Source organism: Equus asinus, chromosome 14 (assembly GCF_041296235.1).
Source record: "Equus asinus isolate D_3611 breed Donkey chromosome 14, EquAss-T2T_v2, whole genome shotgun sequence".
NCBI lineage: Eukaryota > Metazoa > Chordata > Mammalia > Perissodactyla > Equidae > Equus > Equus asinus.
Genome location: NC_091803.1, coordinates 8,930,093 through 8,955,256, shown reverse-complemented (window position 1 = coordinate 8,955,256; position 25,164 = coordinate 8,930,093). Strand labels below are relative to the sequence as shown.

General features: G+C 45.6%; 1 protein-coding gene across 50 annotated transcripts in view; it reads left to right on the top strand.

Annotated features, from left to right (window-relative positions):
- The window catches only part of LOC106845821 (olfactory receptor 2AE1-like), a 205,700-nt gene that overhangs the window by 79,920 nt on the left and 100,616 nt on the right, over positions 1-25,164 (top strand). For 42 of the 50 annotated variants that reach the window (XR_011494078.1, XR_011494079.1, XM_070484250.1 and 39 more), the window contains one exon: positions 23,968-24,123. The exons of 1 other annotated variant lie outside the window; for it this stretch is intronic. The gene's annotated coding sequence lies outside the window, so the exon portion shown is untranslated. The remainder of the gene's footprint in view (positions 1-23,967; positions 24,124-25,164) is intronic. 7 more of the 50 variants (XM_070484241.1, XM_070484218.1, XM_070484260.1 and 4 more) reach the window with 1 other exon arrangement.

Here is a 25,164-nt window from a genome sequence, read left to right as displayed (position 1 = left end):
CTGGAAGTTTTTAGAGTAAACTTTTTGTACTTTTTATGAAAAAGTAAAGTGCTTTAAGTACAGGACATCTGAGTAAGGTCAAATACAGGACCCAAGATAAAACTGAGAAAGCCACTGTCAGGCCCTCTACAAGGGACTAGTCATCTTGCAGAAACCAAAAGAGGAGATCAGTCAGAGCTGACTTCCCTCCTTCCTTTCCCTGAGCATAAGTGCTGGGAACCCCAAACCCACTCCCCCAAAGCACCACACAGAGAACACTACTCTCTCTTGGCAGAAACATTTATTGAGGATGATCAGTATCCTTGGTTGTGCTAACTATGGTTCTCATCAGAGGATGTGTTCTCGTGAAAACGGCAATGCTTTCTCCACAAGGACTGAATGATTTCTTTGGGGACATTTTTCCTCCCTGGAAGTGTTGGAGAAGCATTTCCTGTTTGAATAGAAGAGTCAGATCTCTGAACACAGTGCTTTCATTAGAGGTGAGGGTGGCCGGAGGGACGTGGGATACATCATGCATGCAGGTGGGTCTTGGAGGGGGCACAGACTCCCTGTAGGGTGGGGAAGGGGGTTGACTCTGGCATAAATGCTGGTCCTTGAAGGCCACAACTTTCCAGGGCTGTCTGATCCTGTCTCTTTTCTGTCTAACCCTTGTACGAAAACTCTTGTCAGGAGGGACAGCATCTTGGCTGCAGGATGTGGTCCTTGCCCATTCCCCTGTCTGTGGGTCAGAGAGAGCCCCGTAGTTGGAGGGATGTCCCTCGTCTGGCTCTACCTGGGCCTGCAGTTCCCCCTTCTGCTGACTTAACTCTGCAGCCTCGGGTTCGTATCTCCATGCCAGTTTCTCCTCTAGGATCTTCCCGATGGCTGCCATGAGCTCATGAGCTTCAGGAGGCCCACAGCTCACGAGAGCTGCACTTTGAGCTGGGTCTCGGAGCGGTGCAAAGGTTGACGTGAACTTGGCTTTTTGCTGGGGACTTTCCTGCCCTGTGATTTTTTTCTTGGAATTAATCCACTGAACAAACTGCCTCATTTTTTTTCTGAAGTAACTTTCAGGAGGAAACTGTTCATTCTGTGACAGATACGGGGAAGTGCCCTCTAATTCTCTGTCCTCAATAGAGTGGCTCTTCTTTCTGGCTTTAGACGTCCCAACTCCTGAATCCTCGCTTCCACATTCTCCTGCTCTGGAGTCCAGAGGTCTCACTGTCTTTGCAGCTGGTGGGAAATTCCTATCCTGGCGTTTCCATGAGACATGCTTAGAGGCCCAGGGTTCCCGCCAATCCCCATTGTCCTCCAAGTGGACTTGCAGTACCTGGGAAACTCCCATGTCCCCACTGGAGACGCTCTGGGACTGAGTCAGTGAGGAGTCGGAAGGCAAGCTATCTGAAGTAAGGGATATGTCAGCGGGAGAGCCTTTAGGCTGGCTATGTTCCTTGCTCTTCAATTCCAACTTCAACTCGGTAAGGAGCTGTTTTTTAATGTCTGATGGCTTGGAATCTTGGGGAACTGGTATTTTTGGTGAGGGACATTCACTGGTCAGGGTAGTTTCTACTTTGCTCACATTGATATTTACCATTTGGGAGCTTCCCAAGTTGTTGGTTGTCAAGATGTCACAAGATTGTGATGTAAGAACGCACAGCTCCTCAGCCTTGAATATCTCCCTGAAGTTCATGGTGGACGTGGAAAAATGTTTTCAATTCTTCTCCACCATCTTTTGGCCCTGAATCATGTCCTCTCTATCACTGGAACTCACATTCTCATCCCTTGGCACATGTCCAGCCCCAGCTTGCCTTGTGGGCACCTCTCGGCTGCATCTGTTATTGTCTAGTGCAGTCTTACTCTGACTCACTTTGTCTATAAAGCTGTGTGTGAGGATCTCTGAAGTCTGTCTGCCATGCTGGATTGCCTGGATGTCCTTGGCAAGCTCCTGGTCGATATCAGAGTGGGATGGTTTTAGGGCCCCCTGTCCTTCGTTGCCCACAGATGAGGTAGCAGGGAGTGGAAGATCCAGGATGGGGACTGAATTCGTTGTTTTCACCTTATTTCCCTGAAAACTTTTAGAGCTTCCCTCAAGGGGCTTGGAAACCTCAGCTTTTGGAATCCACCCCAGAAATATAGGTGGCTGAGGAGAGAAAGTCAAATTGGGGAAGAGGCCATGTTTTGGCTTCTCTCAACTTATAGGATTTTATGGATTCAAGAACTTTGAGGGGTAGGCCCCACCTCTGACTCACGTGAAACCTTATAATATGGGCTTCTAGCACCCGTCGGGTGTTGGGATCCAGAAAAGAAAGCTCTGGAGTGGTCATCTGGGGGTGGACCCCACCTACTGTTACGTTTTTCAAATTTCTGTTTTCCATATTGTTCTGGGAACTCCCAGAAGGAGGGGATGGGTTGTCCTCAGCCAGCCATGAATGACACACCCCAAGGGGGATCCTCCCCACAGTGATCTGCCAAAACTACTGGCTTACATGTAATCTAAGAATGGTTTTCATTTCATTCTGGTCTGTGTCCTTCCTTGAGACATTTAAGAGTTGATTCCCTGAGTAATTCCTTGAGTGACACACACAGCTACTTTTTGTCTCTGAGGCAGCCCTCAGACTCTTTAGTAGGTAGCATTCTGAGACCCTTGGAGGACTATCTTCTGGGTTCTTCTCTAGGATATGTCCAAGATTCCTCTTCATGTCCTGCCTTAGTTGAAACTTTGTTGAGATCGTCTCATGGAAGCTTCCTGGGAAACTCAATTCAGTCTCTGCTAGATCCTTGCTACTCTGGCCCTGAAGCTGACGGAGCTGTGAGTGAGTGTGTCTGCCTTTTTGCTGAGATGTTTCTGTACATTTACACAGAGACTCTAGATTCCTACTGGCATGGAGGCAGCAGTGTGAGAATAGCCTCCTTGGAATGTGGAGCTCCATTTTATCCTGGGGTTCACTGGTGATATGAAAATGGCCAGGAAGGACAGAGACTGGTACATAGGCATGGGAGGACTGGCTGACCAAAGGAGGGGTGAGAGCTTGAGGACAAGTGGCTTCTTGAGATTTTTGGAATGCAGGGACTAAACCCCACAGACTTTCTTGTTGCTTCTGCAACATATGCCATTTCAGGTGTTGATTTTCAGTTGAGATATGAGAGTCTGACTCAATCTGGGATCTATGGAAAGACACTCCATGGTCCCTAATCTGGGATGGAGAAGAAGATGGTAGGATTGAGAGTGGGGATTGAAGGTGGGCATGGGGCTGGACCTGAGTGAAAGGTGGGGGCTGGGATTGGGGGTTGGTCTGAGAGAAGGGTTGCGGATGTACATTGGAGAGGGGAGGAGGGTGAGAATGGGGAAGTGGTGGAGATTCTGGATCCCACATCTTGACTGCAGAAGCATTACAGATTCCATTGAATAAGACAAAATGAGACCCTAGTGGGGCACTACTACTAGAAACCAGGAGAGTGGCCACCAGGGACTCACTGTGCAGAGAGGGAAGACCCCAAAAGGGCTGGGTATATTTCTGCTGCAAGTTTTCTCCCAAAGTCTTGACATACAGTAGCTGTTGACGAATGCTCAGCTGCTCTGGTTTGCCTGTGATGTCCCAGCCAGTTTTGGGGGCTGTGGTGTCTTGTACGTCAAGTGGCTGCAATGAATTCCCTGAAGACATCCGTTGGTTTTCTGAGCACATTTGTTTTGAAAATAGTCCTTCCTCCTTTTCTTTCTTCTCTAAAATCTGGAAATCCATTCTCTTTTTTATTTGTCTTGCCAAGAATGCCTGACCGTTAAGGCCAAGGAAAGAATGGCTGCTGGCCTCCATGTGATTGGTAGCAGAGTCTCCCCAGAGACAGGTCTCTAGTAGACAGAGGGAAACTTGCTCTCGTTGAAAATCAGAGTGTGATAATGTGGGGAGGATCATGTTCCTGGCAGGAGCCTGACAACAAGAGAATTCTGAAATTGACAGACTTGAATGGTCAGTGCCTCTGACTGTTGGGACATAAGTGGACAACCCACCAGGGCTATCTGGAGATGAGTTCTCTGGAAGAGACTTCAATAAGATGGAAACCGATTTAGACTGAGTCACAGTTAAAGGGTGGTCTGTCGGTGGTGAGACAGACAGGCTTGGTGGTCCGTGATGACAAGCTAGTGAATCAAGCTAGTGGATTCATTATCTGGGACAAATTTGGTAAGGCGTTAATATCTTGGGAAAGGGTGCGGTCAAGAGAGAAGATCGTATTCAGAGACAGAGTGGCCTCTGGTTGGAGAATAGGATCCATTGCCTGGGTGTCATGTGGTGGGAGAGGGGGAAGGGCAAGGGGTTGGGGTGGGGAATGGTCTGCTGGGAATTTGGACTCCAAGGGAGGAAAAGGCTCTGGTGGCATAGAGTGACCCGGTGGTGAGGGTGAAAGAAAGTCAGCTAAGGGTGTCATTGGGTTAGGTGAGAGAACAGAGGGGGGCGGTGGGGATGGGTCAGGTGGTGGGGATGGTGTTAGGTCTCCTGGAGGGACTTCTGAGAAGGCGGAGGACAGAGTAAATGATGACTCAGTCCCAGAAGCTATGGAAGCCAGAGAGGACACAGAGGCAGTATCATCTTCCAGGTCCTCCAGGAACAGCAGCCAATTGACCTCCACGGTTGTGCTATTACACACCTCCCAGGAGGGGTCTGGACATAGCAGTTGACGAAAGCAGATGGTATCGCGATGCTGGCCCCGGGGACTGAAGGAGACAGGATATACACAGCTGCAGCCAGGACCAGAACAAATATATGGGGCCCTGGCAGGTCTGACAGAGGTAGGGGCACCCATTGCATACTGTCCTTTCACATCCCCCCACTTCCTTGAGCTCACAATCTATGTTGTTTCCTTCTCCCCAAGACTTTCACAATCTGGATTTCAAAATCTGAGGATTTTCCCTCCCTTAGCAATCTCATGTTTCACTGAGGCCCTAGAAATTCTTAGACCCTACTAAGAAGCAGGATACAGGAAAGAAGGATTGTGTTTAGTCACCTTTGCAGCAGAGAAAGCACCTTCCTTGCCTCCTCTGCTTCGCTCTGGCAAGCTCTCCCACCTGGGAAACCAGAAAAGTGATGAAGACAGAAGCAAAGAGATCTTTTAGGAGGCAGAGTAGAATGTCCTTTATGGTACCCTTGGTAGATTGGACTTGGAGAGCTCCAAGAATTAGGATTCAAGATCGCACGGTTAATGATAATAATAAAGCTCACGTATGTATGTTGCTTTATCATTCACAAAGGGCTTTCATTCATATATGTATGTCATCCCATGTGAGGCTCAAAAACACCATGTGAGGAACATAGGTCACTGGTTACTCCAAGGAAGAATCTGATCATCCAGGAAGTCAAAGTACTTTCACAAGGTCAGGAGACAGAAGTTCTGACTCTTGACATCTCATATGGCCACTTATTGGGCAACGCCCATTGCCCAGGTCCATCACTGCTTCATGCCCAGAGCTGGGCAGAGCAGGAATCTGAGAAATGTTTCAGGTTCTGACTGCTTTCCCATGAGCCTCTCCTCTGAGGGCTCTGTTTTCTGAGAGGGACTGTATCTAGTGACTGACATCCTCAGAGACCATGGACCTGGGACCTCATGGAAAAGACAGGAAGGGTCACCCTTGGAGAGCTCAGGTGGGATAGGTAGAACCTTACCACTTGGTGTTCCACCTTTTCTTCTCCTCTTGGCTCTGTCCTGACACTGAGAACAATAAGAAAAGAATGAGGGGCTGGGACTCATTGGTCTCACTTCTCTGTTTAGGAAAGTCAGATATTTGTTATCCAAGAATAATATGACTCTCTATTTTAATTCCTATAATTTTGCGTTCCTTCCTTTTATTAATTTTTAAAGGTGATAAAATTCTTTCAGTTTTTCCTTCTTTGAAAACCTCGAAGGAGGATTTTTGGCTATGAGGTCCACACTTGATATTCTCAGTCAGAAGTCCTCTGCTCAAGGAGGGCATAGACTCTGAGGCCCACAGTCACATCTGTGCTTCCTCAGATAGGCCCCTGTATCCTGGGACAGAGCTCTTGCTCCAGCATCTGCTCAGAGACTCAGCTCTGTTCTCCTGATCTGCCCAACACGAAGGAAGGCTTGGCAAGTGGCGCCTGACATGGCAAGATGACTCATGATCAAGTGCTGGGAACGGTGTTCTCCTACACAGATCTGAACTGCTAAATAACTGAATCAAGGACTACAGAATCACTGTTTGGGATTTTATTTGGGAACCTACCAGCACACCCAGACAGTCTGTGAGCTTTAAATGGAATCCTTAGTCCTCCCTGAAGCCCTAGTTCTGCCTGTTCTCTTCCCCTAAGAGAGCAATGGTGTGTCCTCTCCTCAGACTTCCCATTTTAGGTGTCTCTCTGGCCCAGCCAAACTCATTTAAAAATGTGAGAAAGGGAACAGGAAAATAAAGAATTATTCTTTGAGGAGTGACTTTTGGTTCCAGCTCCAACACTTAAAGAGCGTGGGAGTCTTTACTACGGTCCTTAGGAGAAGCAAAAGCTGAGCAAACTGAAAATCAGTGGCTTTTCTTGAAGTCACCAGAGAATTGAGGTTGCAGGGCAAACTACTACCCAAAATCTTCAGAGAGGGTGAATGCAGAGAATCACAGTTAAGATCAGCTTACCTGGAGCAGAAGCCACTAGAGCCATAAACTGTAGAAACACGTAAAAGACACTGACAAACTGCTGAGGATGCATGTGGGCTAGCATGAAAGTGAGAAACTCCTGGAGGACCGTTTAAGGGGAGGCCCCACCTACTCGTGAGTTTTACTTCCAGGAACCCTACTAAGTTCTCACAGTGAAGAACCATGAAGAAACTCTGATGTTTCTGGCACGGGAGGGTGGGGGAGAAAGGTTACCATTTTGAAAGGATTTTGAAATATCCCGAATGTGCTCCGTAATAGAAGCCTCCTCAGCAGGGGAAAAGACTACCAAGCCTTATCCCACGTGGGTGAAGGGCAGTTACCCAACTGCAGCCCCCTGTAGCCTTCCCGTCTCATCTAAAGAGTTGAAAGAAAAGAAAAAAAAAGCTTAGAAACACTTGTGAACGTCACAACCCAGGGACACAGGCCCACTAAAAGATTTAATTATATCCCCTCCCTTAACACCTTCCCACCGCGTCCCCAGGGCTGCAGTATAGTGATGGGATCATAGCTGAAAGAGTTGCAAGGCATGGGCTCTGTTTAAGGAGGAGATTTAGGGGAACCTAAAGACACAAGAAACACAAAAACAAGGACACTAGAGGAAATGGAAGCCTCTGATACGCACAGCTACGGTAAATATTAAACACAGCCCAACACCTAGCCAGATGAGCATAAAACTTCACACTAAAGGTTTATTTATTTCAGTTCCTATTTCCTAATACAGCGTGTCTGGCTTTCAACCAAAAATTACAAGGCATCCTAAAAGGCAAGAAAAAACAGTCTAAACAGACAAAGCAAGCATCAGATCCACATTCACATTGACACAGGTTTTGGAATTATCACACATAGAATCCAAAATAACCATGATTAGTATGTTAAGGGCTCTGATGGAAAAAATAGATGGCACACAAGAACAGATGAGGAATGTCAACAGACAGAGGGAAATTCTAAGAAAGAATCAAAAGGGAATGTTAGAAACCAAAAACACTACAAGAAATGGAGAAGGCCTGTGATTGGCTCATCTGTAGATTGCATACGGCCAAGGAAGGAATATGTGAGTTTGAATATATGTCAATAGAAACTTTGCAAACTGAAATGCACAGAGAGAAAGAAAAAAAGTTTTAAAGCCCAGAATATCCAAGAACTGTGAGACAGTTTCAAAATATGTAGCATGTGTAATTGGCATACCAGAAGGAGAAAAGAGAAAGAACAGAGTAGAAAAATATTTGAAGTAATGATGGCCAAGGATTTTCCAAAATTAATGACAGGTTAACCATAGATTGTAGAAGCTCAGAAAAGACCCCAACAAGATAAATACTAAAAAAGTCTATACTTGGACATATCGTCTTCAAACTGTAGGAAACCAAAAGATAAATCTTGAAAGAATCCAGAGGAAAATAAACACCCTACATCTAGAGGAACAAGGATGAGAATTGTGGGATTCTCATCATAAACCACGCAAGCAAGAAGAGAGTGAAGTGAAATATTTAAAGTGTTGAAAGAAGAAAAAACACCACCCACCTAGAATTTTCTATCTAGTGAGATTATCATTCAAAAGTGAAGGAGAAATAAAACCTTTCTCAGACAAACAAAAACTGAGGGAATTCATCAGCAGCAGACCTGCTCTGCAATAAATATTTTTAAAAAGTTCCTCAGGGAGAAGGAAAATGATAACTTGGATCCTCATTAAAAAGAGGAAGAGAAGGAATAAAGGTAAAATGAAACTTTTTTTTTTCTTATTCTCAATTGAGCTAATAATAATAGTGACAATGTATTGGGTGATTATAGTATATGGATAAGTGAAAGGAATGAAAACACTGATACAGAGGACTTACATTAGTTATAAATGTATATTACAAACTCTACAGCAACCACTGAAATTTTTTTTAAAGAACAATTGATATAGTAAGAGATGAGAGAAAATGGAATCATATAAAATGCTTATGTAAAACCAGAAAACGCAGAAAAAGAGAAGAAAAAAGAATAGATATAATGAATAGTAAACAGTTATAGACATTGTAGATATGAGTCCTACCGTATTTTTAAAAAATCACTAAATATAAATCGTGTAAATTCACCAGTTAAAAAACAGAGACTGTCAGTGCATAAAAAAACAAGACGCAATTAAATACTGTATACAAAATGCCCGCTTTAAAAATAAAGATACAGATAGATTACAAATAAAGACAGAGAAAACTGTACCATGCTAACACTAACCAAAAGAAAACAGGAGTAACTATATTAATTTCAGACAAAGCAGACTTCAGAACAAGGAAAACTATCAGGGATAAAGAGGGGTATTACATAACCATAAAGGGTCCATGCTCCAACAAGACACACAGTCCTCAACATGTATACATCTAACAACATAGTGTCAAAATATGAGGCAAAAACTGGTAGAACTGCAAAGAGAAATAGTTGAATCCATTGTTATGTTTGGAGATTTCACCCTCTCCCTCAGAAATGGACAGATTCAGCAGGCAGAAAATCAGTATAGATGCAGTTGACCTGAACAGCACCATCAGTCAACGTGATCTAATTGACATTTTTCAGAGTACTTCATCCGATAATACACATTCTTCTCAAACTCTCATGGAACATTCACCAAGATAGACCACGTTCTTGGCCACAAAACACACTTTAACAAAAATAAATAGAGATTGTACAAAGTATGTTTTCAGACCATAATGGAATTAAACTAGGAATCAATTACAGAAGGATAGCTGGAAATCCTAAAATGTTTGGAGATTAAACAAGACGCTACTAAACACATTGGTCAAGGAAGAAGTCTCAAAGTATTTTAAACTAAATGAAAACTAAAAGAGAACTTATTAAAATTTATAAGGTATAGCAAAAGCAGTACTTAGTGGGAAATTGATAGCATTGAATGCATCTATTTGAAAAGAAAGATTTGATATTTCTGAGGGACCTGATTTACTTACCTGATTGATGTCTCTCTCTGTCCAAAATATTGGGAAACATGGACTCCTCTTTAGGTAGCAGAGTGACAGAAGAAGGAGCCCCACCCCACACAGGAAGGCAGGGATGGGAATACCTAGGAACTCAAGCTGGAGCTCAGCCATGGTGCATTAACATTCCTCAGACAAAGAGGGTGATCTGCATCACCAGAAGTGCACTGCCACCTCAGGCAGCTGGGCATTAAGAGTGCACATTCTAGACTAGAGTTCCAGGCCCGCATCACAGAGCTTTAGCATAGACACCAAACGTCCTTGAAGGTCGGGGAGGGGAAAACACAGAAGTGATGAACCCACAACCCTTCCCCCACCATCCAGGCCAGCAAATCAGTCCACCCCTCTGAGGCCCTTTAGATACTTCCAACTTACCTTCCAACTCCACATATTCACCATAGCATATATTTCACCTTGGTGAAATTTTCTATTTATTCTGTTACCCAGCTATTACCTAAGAGCCTTTTATTGCTTGGCGATCTCCTTTTGGACCCCCACGTCATCTTTGAAAGTCGGTCCTGTGCCCAGGGATTTACATCCCCAAGATCTACTCGGCCTTCAACTAAAACTTCCCCTCATACATAATGTGTTTTTACCTGTATGAAACCAGAAATACACTCAGCAGCAGCCCCACCTCCCATTATCTCCTCAAAAGAATCCACTATCACCAAAAAGCATGAGAGAACAGAGTAGCCTGTATCAACCAACAGAAAGCATGAGAAAGAGGGCCACAAGGGCGTGGCGCATCCGTGGACCCAGGGCAAACAACTTGAAAATGTTTGGTAGTTCTTCTTTTCCCCGAATCCCTCTTAGGCTAGTCAGCCTCTAAAGGTTCTCAAATCTGGCCTCCTCCACCCATACGGTGTCTCACCCTGCTGCTCCCTCTTTTTCTCTGCCAAATCCCCTCCTCCCAGCAAAATTTTAAACTTTTCCATTATTTTACAGAGCAATTGTGCTGGACCATGACCTGCAGAGTCAAACTCATCTTGATTTAGGGACTAGGCTTCTCTTTAGCATAACTTCTAGTGAGCACAGTTGTAATCATATTTGACAGTACCTTTAGATTTTGTTTGAATCACACCTATGGTTACTTCTTCCATGAAAGGTTTTATGATTTTTTCCCCATCTACTTTCTATCTTTTCCCCAAAATTCCCATTGACATCTCTGTACCTTTTTAAACAATAATGTCATTATTGTTGATGGTGTATATATATTTATTTCATCTCCCCCCACGCTAGCTAGTCATTTAATAGTTATAACTTTTACAGCTTCATTGTTTAGTGCTAAACTGCTGGAATGAAGCCCTGTGTCATGTCCTCCCTTTGCGTGCCCACATTCCCTCGCTGAGTCTGATGAATCTATCTTGGCCGCAGACACCCAATCCTTTCCCTCCCATGTGAGAGGGTTTACCAGTAATGACAGCTCCTTTCTTTCCCTGTCTTCTCCCTCATCCACAGCTTCACCATCATCTCTACCCAAAAGGAAGGTACACTTCAAGCCCACCCCTCTCATGTACCCTCCCTCGACTGCAGGAGGTCTCTGTTCAGACAAATCCCTCTATGTATCTTTGCTTCTCTGGCATTGCTTTTTTATAGCAAGTCTGGTCCTGACTGCCCCTAAGGTCCCCAGGACTGATGATTGTAAAATCATCCTTTAAAGTCTGAGCAAGATAAGCTCCACCAACAATAGTTTCAGGTGGGGCCGGCCCCATGGTCGAGTGGTTAAGTTTGCACACTCTGCTTTGGTGGCCCAGCGTTTCGCCGGTTTGGATCCTGGGCGCGGACATGGCACATTCATGGACATTCGTGTGTGTGTGTGTGTGTGTGTGTGTGTGTGCGTGTGTGCTGATAGAGAAAGAGGAGGGAGGGAGCGGAGACAGAGACAAAGTGGAGAGATATCGAAAATGGGTCAAAATACTAATTAGTACACCTGGATAAAGGGTATATGGTTGTTTACCATCCATGCAACTTTTCCACAAGTTTATCTTTAAATAAATACATTTTAAAAATGGACCGTTGGCTGTTGTCCCAAATTTTGCCTAACCTTTGAGATTTCTGGCTTTGATTCCCACAGCTGCCATCACTAGCGTACCCAAACCCCAGAAGTGTGCAATGGTGACTTTAAAACAGTTGTCGCAGGTTCTGTCCCAGGCAAGAAACCCTGTATCCTCTTCGCACATTTAAAGTGTGCTAACATTCCAACAGGGTTTCACAAAATACTGGAAAAGAGCATCCCCCCCAAAATTTTTTTAAAAAAAATTATGCATAATATAAAACAAAAACCAAAGCAAAGAACAAAATATTCAACATGTGTACAGCATGAAACCCTTAATTTCTTCCTTATCTGGTGCCACTGGGTCGTCCGTCTTCTGGGGTTTTGTGGTGTGAGTTGGTTTGCCGGCACTTCCTCTGCTCTGCTAGTCAGTTACCACTCCTGCACCGGATTTCCGTCTTCAAAAAATGTGTTGACATCTTTTGTCATATCTTCTCCCCTTCTTGTCATCCTCAAGGGCCTTATTCTTTTTAAATCCTTTACTTGTTTTAGCAGCTTTATTGAAATAGAGTTCACATACTATACAACTTACCCATTTAAAGTGTATAATTCCATGATTTTTAGTATATTCACAGATGGGTAACCATCACCACAGTCAATTTTAAAGCATTTTCATGACTTCAAAAAGAAACTTCATAACCTTTAGCTGTCATGCCCCTGTCCTCTCATCCCCCCAGCCCTAAGCGACCACTAGTCTACTTCCTCTCGCTCTAGATTTCCCTGTTCTGGACAATTTCGTATGAATGGAATCATATGAGGTTCTTTGTGACTGGCCTCTTTCACTTGTGCGTAATGTTGTCAGGGTTTGTGCATATTGCAGCATGTATCAGTACTTTTTATTGCCAAAAAATATTACATTGTGTGGATATACCGTAGTTTATTTACCCATTCGTCAGTTGATGGACGTTTAGGTTGTTTCTGTCTTTTGACCGTTATGAATAATACGGCTATGGACATTTGTGTACAAGTTTTTGTGTGGACGTATGTTTTCATTTCTCTTGAGTGTATAGCTAGAAGTGGAATTTCTAGGTAATATGGTAATTCTGTGTTTAACTTTTGAGGAACTGCCAGACGGTTTTCCAAAACAGCTGCACCATTTTTCATACCCACCAGCAGCGTAGAAGGGTTTCAGTTTCTCGGCCTTCTAACACTTGCTATTATCTAACTTTTTGATTCTAGCCATCCTGTGTGTGAAGTGCTATCTCACAGTGGTTTTGATTTGCATTTCCCTGGTGACTTATGATGTGGAGCATCTTTTCATGTAATATTTTACTTTTGGGGAAGGAGAGGAGATAAAAAAATGTTTGATCTCCTGTGTTTAACTCATCATACAGTAGCTTGTTTTAAATGTATTACAGGAAAAAAACTTTCTTCTAAATCTTTGAAAACACTTGCATGGTGATGTGAAGTCCTTATCACATGTACCGTTTTCTCCTTCTGTGCTCTCTACGTGCTGCAGTCACTGTGTGACTGAGGGACCGCAACATCGTGCACTGCATTTGCTTAGGAAGATTCCTTTCTGCGTGGGGTGGAGGGAGGAGTTAACTCAGTGACTTCTCAGGCTTGACTACAGGGCTGAGCAGAACTGATGGCCAGAGCATCTAAAGCTCAGTGCGTTTCCTCCCCATGGCTCTGTCCATCTGTTTTGGGTCAGTGAGCTCCACAGGTAGTAAATGTCAAAGAAACATGAGAGCTGTGACATGGGCACAAAGCATACACCTGAGAGACGGACGGCAGGATGTTCCCATGGGCTTTTGCCCCTTAACCGTAGTGTAGGAGACGGGCCGTATCACACGTGCCAGATGATAACAGTGAAAGTGGGGTCAGGGGTACATGGGAAGTTCCACTGCTCTTGTGCGTGTTTAAACATTTCTGTAATAGAAGCTTAAAATAATGAAAGAAGCTGGGTGCCTCCTAAAGAGAGGGAGGGGACGAGAGGATACCTGGCAAGGGGGCTCAGTCCGTCAAGATGAGGGTTCAGCTCTCTCAATAAGGACATTTCAGGAAGTGTAATCATTGAGGTTAGGAAGGAAACCTCTTTTCATATAACAGGAAAGAAGGAAAGGAGGAACGGGAAAAGGTTTTTGTGAAGCTTTATTGACGGAAAGTTCCTGTCTCCTGACTTCTAGTTCCTCTGTGATCAGTGGTCCAGCACATCTACTGAGCAAATGGAGACAGCCTAAATTTGAGGAAAGTGAAGGAGATTTGAAATAAATTTGAGTGTCCCTGGAGAGAGAATGGAGTAAGGAAACAGCGACCTAAGCTCCATTTGTTTTGTTCTCATGTTAGTAAGCATGGGATAATTCTTTGTGGAATGAGTGAGTGATTTCCAGCTAGTGTTGGGGCTGAATTTACTGTGGCATCGGTAGACTCCATTGTGAGATTTAATCCAATAGTGATCAATTAGATATAGGAAGGCATTTCTGGGAAAGGCAGAGAGATGGGATTTTGCCAGACAGGAAGGATTAAAAGGGATTGGATGGGGCCCATTAGTAGCGGAGCTTTTTAAATGTTGGTTACCTGACAGACCATCAAGTCTACCCCGGAGAGGGAGGAAATGTAAACAAGAGCTTGACGGACAGACAAGGAGTAAGTGGAAAAATGAATGGCCTGGAGTTGAAAAGTTAACAAGGGGCATGTGAATCAGAAGAATGAGAGACGAGGCCAAAGGGTGGAATGTCCGACTGTAATAATCTGGATGGCTGAAGTGTTCCTGGTGATAAGCTCTGGAGTGTGGCAGTAACTACACTGGAATGGAAGGAAAGGACCCTAAGATGAGATGATGTAGAAACTGAGAGGCTGGTCTTTGGCTGGTCTATCCACATCGATGGTAGAGCCCTCCGTGGCCTCCTCACCTCTTCAAGTCTCCTGCCCTGGGCCCCATCCCCCTCCCAGGACCTCCACAGAATCTGCATTCTTTCTTTGACCTCAAGTTTCAGACATTGTGGGGTCAATGGCATAACTCTGGACAAGAAGATACAAGTGTGGAGTGAGAGAGGCTGTAGTGGACACCGGTTTTGTTTTTGGTTTTTGTTTTAACACCTAGCGTTCACAAGTCTTTCTGGGAAAACTACCTCCAGTGCCCTCTGGGATACTCACCCCATTTGTGTAGAGTGTGCCTGCGTGCGTGTGCGGTTTTGTTACAATAGTTACCATTATACTTGTATCTTTTCTAATGTCCTCAAATTCCTTTCCCTTACTTGGAGTCTTATTTCGTTTGTCACCTATATCTTGACCCCCTCTTTTTACTTACAGAACAATCATTTTATTCTATTTTTCCCTTTTTCTCCTCCCTTCCATTTTTAAAATCATGTTGTTTTTAGAAAACAAAATTGGTATTTTATTTTTCCACCCTTGTAACCATCTTTATTTTACTTAGACATCTACAACTTAATGTATTTAACGCTCACCATCATAATGCTTTTTGAATTTTGCCCCAGTTGACACTCAGCCAATTTTTGAGTCCCAGTCTGTCTAAGTGGAGTTGCCTTTCCTCCCAACCCCTATTGTAAGGGTGGGTATGTGTGCAGTCCATGGTGAGACCCCCATATATCTGTAACCTGGTGCATAGTCTGGGACTCATCTCTGGTTCATGAGCTGCAGGTGTTCTGGGGGAGACCAATTCAAGGCCGTGAATATCAGAGGCAGCACTTCCATCCCGACAGGTGAACTGTACACACTAAGGGCAAGATCTTGTATATTCTTATTAAGCATAGATGGAAGGAAGGCAGCAAGATCACCTTCCCCAAAGAGGGGGATGCCATGCCTCATGACCTCCCTGCAGATATTGTTTAGTATTCAAAGAACAGCCCAGTGCCTTTTTGGAATAAGGCATCAGTGTGCTGTGCAGTGCCTGGATCAGCCTCAAGGTGGTGATGCCTGGATCAGATTGAGGAGGGGGCGGGGGGAACAGGAAACAGGACAGGGTCACCATATGGATGATGAGGCATAAAGCTTTGTTCTACCAGCAAGGTCCTTCTTTCCCCTCTTCATTTTTTCTTCCCTCCTCGCTTACTCCAAGTCATCTTTTCCTTACTCTCAGCTTTATTTTATCCTGGGAGGTAGGTGGCTACCTGGTCAACATTGTTACTACTGGCAGCTGAGTGATGCTTTTGCTCTGCAACAAAATGTCATTGGGCAGTCTGAAGAAATACCTACAGAGGGGAACCACTTCCCCCAGGTGCCTTTCCAGTAGGGAAACCTCAATGTAAAGTTTAAAGTATTCTTCCCTAACACTTTAATATGACTCACATGACAGATTCTTAAGGAGTGTCTGTGCTGTTGCTAGCCCCTCCCCCACCAGCCCAGGATCCACTGCAGCAATACCCTCCCCCACCCCCCAAATCCCATTCAGGGTTCACCCACCTGTGGGGTCCTCTGGTCACTGACCTCTAAATCATGATGAAGCCACTGTTTTTTCTTCATTGTTGTTTTATGAACTGCATACCTATTCTTGACCCTCTTCGGATAGAGAACACCTGTCTTCCCTACTCTCTGAAGGATGTAAAACATTCAGTGAGCGGAAGGTGTGGGCTGCTCTACACTTTCGTTAAGGCTAAGCGAAGAGGCAGGAGGCAGAACCCACCTCCTCAAACTTCATCAGGGAGGAAATGGGCTTTTGGGGGCACGTGATATCTCTTTGTCAACAAGAGCCCCAGAGCACTGGTGACCTTTCAGAAGCCAGAGGAAGCAATCAGTAAGAGCTGAACTCACTCCTCCTTTTCCCTAAGCACAAGCCCTGAGTTACCTGAAACCCATGCCCCCAACACAGGACGCAGAAAAGACATCACTATTATTAGAGAATCATTTATTGGGGAGAATTAATATTCTCCACAAGAAGGAATTATTTTGCGGTGGGAAATTTTCCGCTCTCGAAACGCTGGAAAAGCGTTTTCTGTTGACATAGAGACGGATCCCTAAACATAGTGCCTTTAGCAGTGGTGAGAACAGCTGGAGGCCCCTGGGCCGGCTTGACGCCTGCAGCTGGAGCTTGGATGGGGCACATGCTCCCTGCGGGGCACAGATAAGGGACGCTTCTGATCCAATAGCTGATCTTTAAGCGCCACGACTTTCTGAGGGTGTCTGTTCTGGTCTCTGATCCGTCTAGAACATGTAGGATAATTCTGGCCAGCAAAGACAACTTCTTGGTGGCAGGACTTTGGCACTTTACAGGAGGGAGCCCTGTAGTTGGAAGGATGCCCCTGGACGGGCTCTGCCTGGGCCTGCTCTTCTGCCTTCTGCTCAGTTTTCACAAACTTCCTCAGGGAAGGAAGGGGCTCTTGAGGGCGGGTGACCTCTGTTGCACACCGCTGCCCCAGTTTCTCCACTGGGAACTTCCCAGGGACCGTCCTGGTCTTCTGAGCCGTGGTGGTCCCAGTAACGGCAGCTCTCCCTTTAACCAGGCCTCTGCTCTGTGCAGATGATATGGGGCGGCCCTTTTCCTGGGGATGTTCTTGCTTTTTGCCTTTTGTCCCAGGACGAAGCCATTGAAAAATGTGGTTCATCTTTTTTCTGAACAGACTTTCAGGAGGAGGCTGTGCCTTCTGTGATGAGGTCTGGGAAGACTTGCTCCCAAGCGTCTCCTCTGATGCTGTGATCTGAGTAGGGAAACTCTTTCTTGTAGGCTGGGATGTCCCCAACCCTGCATCTCCTCCACCAAGCTCTTCTTTGTTGGGGCCCGGAGGGCTCAGTCTCATTGTAGCTGGTGGGAATTTCTTATCCTCGGACCTCTTTAGGTCTTTCTTAGGGACCCAAGGCTCCTTCCGCTGCTGCCTGCTGATCCCACTGTCCTCCAGATGGACAAGCAGCACCTGGGAAGCTCCCATGTCCCCACTGGAGACACCGTGGGCATGAGTCAGTGAGGCCTTGTAAGTCAAGCTCTCTGAGGCAGGGGCCCTGTCAGTGTGTTGGCCTTGGACCTGGCTCTGATTCCTCTTCTCTAGTTTCGACTTTAATTCCCCAAACAGATGTTCCTTAAGATCCGATGACTTTGGGTCTTGGGGAACTTGTCTTTTTGGTGCAGGGCTTTCAATGGTCCCAGTAATTTCTATTTTACTGTGATTCTCACATATCATTTGGGAGCTTCCTGGCTTGCTGGTTGTCAACACATTACCAGTTTTTGACTGCACAGCGTTGAGCTCCTTGGCCCTGAATATGTCCCTGGTCGTGTTGTGCCCGGAAAAGGGTTCCGACTTCATCTTTTTGTCCTGTCGCCCTTCTCTTCTATCACTGGAACTCACTCTCTCATCTTTTGTCTCATGTTTGGCACCAGCTTGCCTTGCAGGCAGCTCTGGGGGGCATCTGTTGCCTAGCTGAGTAAATTTCTGACTCGCTTTGCCTGTGATACCACATGTGACAGGCAGATGAGTCTGCCTGGCACCCTTACTCCTCTGAACAACCTCTGCAATCTCTTGGTTGATACCAGAGGGTGATTGTCTCGGCACCCCTTGTCCTTCCCTGCCCATAGGTGAAGTAGCAGGGCAAAGACGATCCAGGACCAGGGCTGAATTTGTTGTTTCCGCTTTTTCTTGAAGAACAGATTTAGAGCTTCCTCTATGGGGCTCGAAGCCCTCGGATTTGGAGTCGACTTCCAAAGTTGGGTTATTTGAGGGGGGACAGTAGAAATAGGGCAAGGACTGGGATGCAGCATCTTCCAATTTAAACGCCTGTATGGATTCAAGGACCCTGCAGGGAAGGCCCCACTCCATCCTCATATGGAAACTTTTAATATGGGTTTCCATCATCTGTTGTGCACTGGAATCAATGAAGCAAAGCTCCTGGAAGGTATTCAGGGAGGAGTCCCCACCCACTGAAGGTGGCAAACTCCTCTGTATTATTTGGGTGCGGGATTTGTCAGAAACCAGCAATGTCTGCTTGCTAGCATGCCATGAACTGCGCACCGTCCCAGGGAGCCGAGCCTCACTGATTTCCTCAAACTTCTTGCTCAAATGTGCTTTCAGGACATTTTCAAGTTGTTTCTGATCTAGACTTTCCTCCAAGGCCCTTGAAGTTTTCCCTGACAGACTTGCCTTGTGACTATTTAGGTCTTTCTCAGAGTCATCTGCCGGATCTTTATCTGAGGAGCTCTCTGGGTCACTCAACAGATGAGCTTTTGGGCCGTTCTCTGGGCTGTGCCCCTGATCCTTCCCCATCTCCTTCTCTACTTGAAGCAGTTCTGAACCCCTCTCATGGAAGCTTTTGGATTGGCTCAATCCAAAATTTAGATCTTTGTTCACCGAGATCCATGAGAGTCCACGATTGCTCTCTGACTTAGCTATCTCTGAGAAATCTCTTGGAGGCATCATCAGTGACAGACACTCACAGATCCTGCGGGGCAGGCCCCACCGGTGTTGGATGAGCCTCTTTCGAAGGTGATGTTCCAGTTTCTTCCTCAGCTCATCACTGAGAGGAAACTCTACGGGAAGGGTGGAGATGGAGGCATGGGCCTGGGAGGCCTGATGGTAAGGAAAGTTGGGAGCTGAAGAACAAAATTCTTCCTGAGATCTTTGGACTACAGAGGGGGAACCCCACAAACTTTCCTGTTGCTTCTGCAACACTTTCCATTCCAGTTGTTGAATTTCAGATGAGGTGAGAGACTCTGATTCATCCTGGGGTCTATGGTAACACACTCCACAGATCCTTATCTGGGGTAGAGGACCAGATGGTAGGATTGGGAGTGGGGATTTAAGGTGGGCCTGGGACTTGACCTGAGTGAGAGGTAGGGGCTGGGATTGGGGCAGGGTTTGAGGCAAGGGTTGGGGCTGGATCTCAGGCAAGGATGGAGGTGGGCGATGGAGAGGTACTGGGGATTCTTGGCCCGTGGAGGCATTTGAGATGGTATTGGAAAGGAAGGTTGTGGTGCAGTCACTTGAGTCACGGATAGCAGAGGGCAAGGACTCGCTGTGCAGAGATGGGAGACCCCAGAAGAGCTGCATACATTTTTCCTGTAAATGGTCCTCCAAGATTTTAGGATATGGGGTCTGCTCATGCATGTGCAGCTCCTTTGGTTTGCCTGCACTGCTCCAGAAAGGAAGGGAGAATGCTGAGTCACACTCATCAGCATTTGACTCTGACATTTTCCCCGAAGGATTTAGTTGGTGGCCTGGCCTAAGCCTTTTTGGAAAAGAACCCTTCTCCTTCTCCTTTTCCTTCCACATCAGGAAATCACTCCTCTTTCGGACTTGTCTCTCCAGGAGTGCCAGGACATGAGGGCTGAGAAATGAGAGGTTACCAGGCTCTATAAGGTTAGCTGTAGGGTGTCTCTCCAGAGAGGACTCTGAAGAATGGAGGGCAAGCAACTCTCGATTAAAATCACGTGGTGCCAAGGTGGAAGGTGCTAAGAACAAGTCTTTGGCACAAGCTTGCCACCAGGATAATTCTGAAATTGACAGGCTTGAATGGTCAGTGCCTCTGATTGTTGGGACATAAGTGGACAACCCACCAGGGCTATCTGGAGATGAGTTCTCTGGAACAGACTTCAATAAGATGGAAACCGATTTAGATTGAGTCACAGTTAAAGGGTGGTCTATCGGTGGTGAGACAGACAGGCTTGGTGGTCCGTGATGACAAGCCAGTGAGTCATTGGGATTCATTATCTGGGACAAATTTGGTAAGGGGTTAATATCTTGGGAAAGGGTGCGGTCAAGAGAGAAGATCGTGTTCAGAGACAGAGTGGCCTCTGGTTGGAGAATAGGATCCATTGCCTGGGTGTCATGTGGTGGGAGAGGGGGAAGGGCAAGGGGTTGGGGTGGGGAATGGTCTGCTGGGAATTTGGACTCCAAGGGAGGAAAAGGCTCTGGTGGCATAGAGTGACCCGGTGGTGAGGGTGAAAGAAAGTCAGCTAAGGGTGTCATTGGGTTAGGTGAGAGAAAGGAGGGGGGCGGTGGGGAAGGGTCAGGTGGAGGGGATGGTGTTAGGTCTCCTGGAGGGATTTCTGAGAAGGCAGAGGACAGAGTGAATGATGACTCAGTCCCAGAAGCTGTGGAAGCCAGAGAGGACACAGAGGCAGTATCATCTTCCAGGTCCTCCAGGAACAGCAGCCGATTGATCTCAGCAGTTGTGCTATTACACACCTCACAGGAGGGGTCTGGGCATAATAGTTGACGAATGCGGGTGGGATCGAGAGGCCGGCCTAGGGGCCTGCGGGAGACAGGAAGTAGAAAACTGTAGCCAGGACCAGAACAAGGAAAGGAGGACCTGCTGGCCTGTCAGGGGAGGGGCCACCTGAAGCCTGCTGCCCCTTCACAATGCCCCACATCTATGACTTCACCATACACTCAGCAGCCCTCACCCCAAGGCCTTCATTCACATACCCATTCCTATGGCAAACCCCTCCCATGACTACTGCAGGCTGTACTGAATCCCTGGAATTGCAGAGAACATGTTAAAGAGGGATCAGGAAAGAAAAGACTAGTCACCTTTTCAGAATAGAAATTAGCCTCCTTTTCTCCTCCGTTTCCCTCTGGTAGTTTCTCCAACCTGGGAAACCAGAAGAGCGAATTACATGTAATAAAGGTAGAAGCATAGGTGTTACACAGGAGTCCCTTTATGGGAGACCCTTGGGATATTAACGGGATATTAACTCTGAAAGCCCCAAGAATCAGTAGATGTGGTCAAACGGTCAATGATAATATTAATAAGGTTCACATGTGTTTGTTGCTTCATTTATAAAGTACTGTCACATACATTATCCCATGGGATGTTCAAAACCACCATGTGAGGAACATAGGTCAGTGGTTACCTCAAAGAGGAGTCTGATCATCCAGGAAGTCAACGTAGTTTCACAAGGTCAGAAGACAGAAGTTCTGACTCTTGGCGTCTCCCACGGCAACCCACTGGGCAACACCCATTGTCCAGGCCCATCACTGCTTCATGCCCAGAGCTGGGCAGAGCAGGAATCTGAGAAATGTCTCGGGTTCTGACTACCTTCCCATGAGCCTTTCCTCTGAGGCCTCTATTTTCTGAGAGGGACTCTATCTAGCGACTGACATCCTCAGAGACCATGGACCTGGGACCTCATGGAGAGGACAGGATGGGTCACCCTTGGAGAGCTCAGGTGGGATAGGTGGAACCTTACCACTTGATGTTCCACCTTTTCTTCTCCTCTTGGCTCTGCCCTGATGTTGAGAACAAAAAGAAAAGAATGAGGAGCGAGGACTTAGTTGGCTTGCTCCTCTCTCTAGGAAACTCAGATATTCATCCAAGATTAATGTCACTCTCTATTTTTATTACTAGCACTTTGTGTTCTTTCCCTTTCTGAATTTCTAAAGGTGATAAGATACTTTCAATTTTTCCTTCTTTGAAAAACTCGAAGGAGGATTTTTGGCTAGAGTCCACACTTGATATTCTCAGTCAGAAGTCCTCTGCTCAAGGAGGGCATAGACTCTGAGGCCCACAGTCACATCTGTGCTTCCTCAGATGGGACCCTGTATCCTGGAACAGAGCTCACACTCCAGTGTCTGCTCAGAGGCTCAGCCCTGCTCTCCTGATCTGCCCAATACAAAGGACGGTTTGGTCGAATGACGCCCGTCATGGGAATGTGACTCATGATCCAGTGCTGGGAACAGTGTTCTCCTACACAGATCCCAAACTCTCTAAATAACCTAATGCAGGGCCGTGAAATCACTGATGGGATTTTATCCGGGAATCCTCCACCACACCCAGATGGTCTGTGAGTTTTAAATGGGAAACAGTCCCAGCTGAACCCCTAGTCCTGCCTGGCCTATTCCCCTAGAAGGATGATGTTCTATCCTCTATTCAGACTTGCCATCTTAGGAGTCTCTCTGGACCAAGAAATGGAAACAACAATAAAAAATCCCTGTTGGTGGCTTGCCCAGGGATCCTTACCTTTTGGTAGATTTTGGTTTTCCAGAAGGTTGGTAAAGATGGAATCCCCACCAGGAAGCACAGGAACAGAAGAAGCAACCACAACCCACACACGATGGTGAGGTTATAGTCACTATCTAAGAATGTTGAGCAGATGCTCAAAAACAACTCAATATGGCTATTCAGAAATGAGAGAACATTCCATTGACTGAACTCCATTTTCTGAATCGCAAGGCTGCCTGAGGCAACTGAGCTCTGAGAGTGTCCGCACTTGCCTATAATCCCAGGCCTGCATCACAGAGCACTGAAGAGTCACAAAGGGTTTCAGAGGGTGGGGGAGGGGACATGAAGAGGGTGTGCTCATGGCCCCTTCCCCCCACCAGCCCAGCTGATCTCTCCATGCATCCTGGGCCCTCCAGGTCCCTCTGCCCTACCCTGCCATCCTATTTTCCAACTCTGTCCGTTCATGAAATCATACAATTACATTAATGAAATTTTCTGCCTGTTCCACCTGTACTCCAGATATTACCTGGGCCCCCTTTACTGTTTGGAGAGCTTGACTTTGGTTTCACCAATTCCACTGCCTCGAAAGTCTGAAATGCTCCCTGGATTTTTTGCTTGTACCCAGACATTTACACTCAGAATCATATATGTCCTCAAATCCATCTTTCCTTTAGAAAGTTTTTGCCTTACATGAACCCTGATATGGAACTTAAAGTTCTTCTGTACTCATTTGGTTTTGTGAATGTTGAATAACAAATTTTAGTTTTTTGCTTCAGTCAGCCTTTACCATCTTCAGCCAGTGGGGCTGACTCAAATAATTGAAATGAGTAATTCATTATTCAACACTCACAAGACTAAAATCAGTGCAGGCGTACCTCACTTAATGAAAGGGAAATGTTTAGAGAAATGCATCATTAGGCACTTTCACTGTTGTGTGAACATCACACAGTGTACTTACACAAACCTAAGTGGGAGAGCCTACTACACACCTAGGCTATGTGGTGCTACCCGTATGGGACCACTGTCATATATGTGGTCCATCAGTGACCGAAACATCGTTAATATTGTTACGTGGTGCGTGACTGTGGTGGATGACAATGACAAAATGGAGTACCATTTTCAAGGCTTCTAAAATGGAGCTGGGAGGCCATTAAGGAAGTGGGGCTTATGCTTGTACACCACATCCACCACCAGATGTTAACTGAACTTTTGAGCTTTACCTGACAGCAGAGGTCACATCTTGAAGTGTTTCCTCATTCCAAGAAGGGACAGTCTGCCTAGGACCAACTATGTTCTGGCAAGTCAGCTCACCCCATGCCAGAACCAGTCAGTAACTGTTCACTGTAGACCTTTGTAAGCCTGTGTCCTTTCCTTTTATCTACCCCTGCCTCCTTTGTCTTCCTAGGAGCACATTTGAGCTTCTACTCGAATCTACATCTCCTGAATTGCGATTCTTGAGACCCCAAATAAACTTTTTGTTTCTTTTGCAGTTTATGCCTCTTATTTGCTGACTTTACATGGTGACAGAAGTGGGATCCCTAGCTACTGACCTTCAATTCTGGTGCCACTTCACAGACACAAGCAAGGTACCTGCAAAGAATCTTTTGTGCTCTGTCATCTCCTCCTGGTGGCTCTGGTTCCTGGTGGTAAGTCCTCCTGGGCCTGGACCTCCCATTTTTGGTAGAGGTCCAGACTCTTTATGTAGGCGTCCTTTGATACTGGTTCTGGCCATCCTTCCATTGTCAGCTTTGTTAGAAACTTCTGTTTCTTTCACTCCTTTTTTGGGCCTTTGATCCTTTGGTAAGTTCATACAAATGAGAAATCCATTTTCTAAGAGAACCACCAAAGAACAGCCCCACTCTGGGACTCCTGCTGGTTTTGTCTTTAAAGAAAACAGACCTTCTACATGTAGATTTCTGTCCCACTGGGCTCAGATTACTCAGGGGGATTTAAGGCTTCACTGGCCTAAATGGGGCTCCTTTGAAATTCCTAAATTGGTTTATCTGTGCACTCAATTGGAAAAAGCCTATCAAACCAAACAAATAAAATGGGAAACTTTTTAAAATTGGTATCTTGAGGCCTCTAAATGAAACAGAAAAGGACACTTCCTTTCAAGCCATAACAATGTCATAACTAAGAATTTCAAATGATTAAGTGTAAATGCCATCGATAAAAGAATATTAACTCCTCCTGTATTCGTCAGGGTTCTCTGGAGAACCAATGAGATTATATATATATATAATATATATTAATATTGATATATAATAGAATATATAATCCATTGTATGTATATTTAAATTCATTTATTTAGTTCTATAAATTACATATATACACATAAAATTTATATATAAAAGAAACTTTGGCCTCGTCCCTAACTGCCTAAAAGAATTTAAGACAGAAGGCCTGTTCCAGGAAGGAGCTGTCAACGTAGGGAACTCTAGATGTGGTAGAGAAGAAGGTACCTAGCCGGGCCCATTTTACACAAGTTCTCTCTCATTTGTTTAGAGATGGCGCAGCAAACATTTGGTTTTCTGTCTCCTTGTGAATTGGCTTCCTCCTCTTTGAAGTCCCAAACCATGACCCCCAACCCCGCGCCTTTGTAAAATATCTAAACCCTAACCATAGGCCTGGCAGACACGCTGTGGACTGAGCAGCAGCATGAAGACCAGGGTCAACCTGATGACATT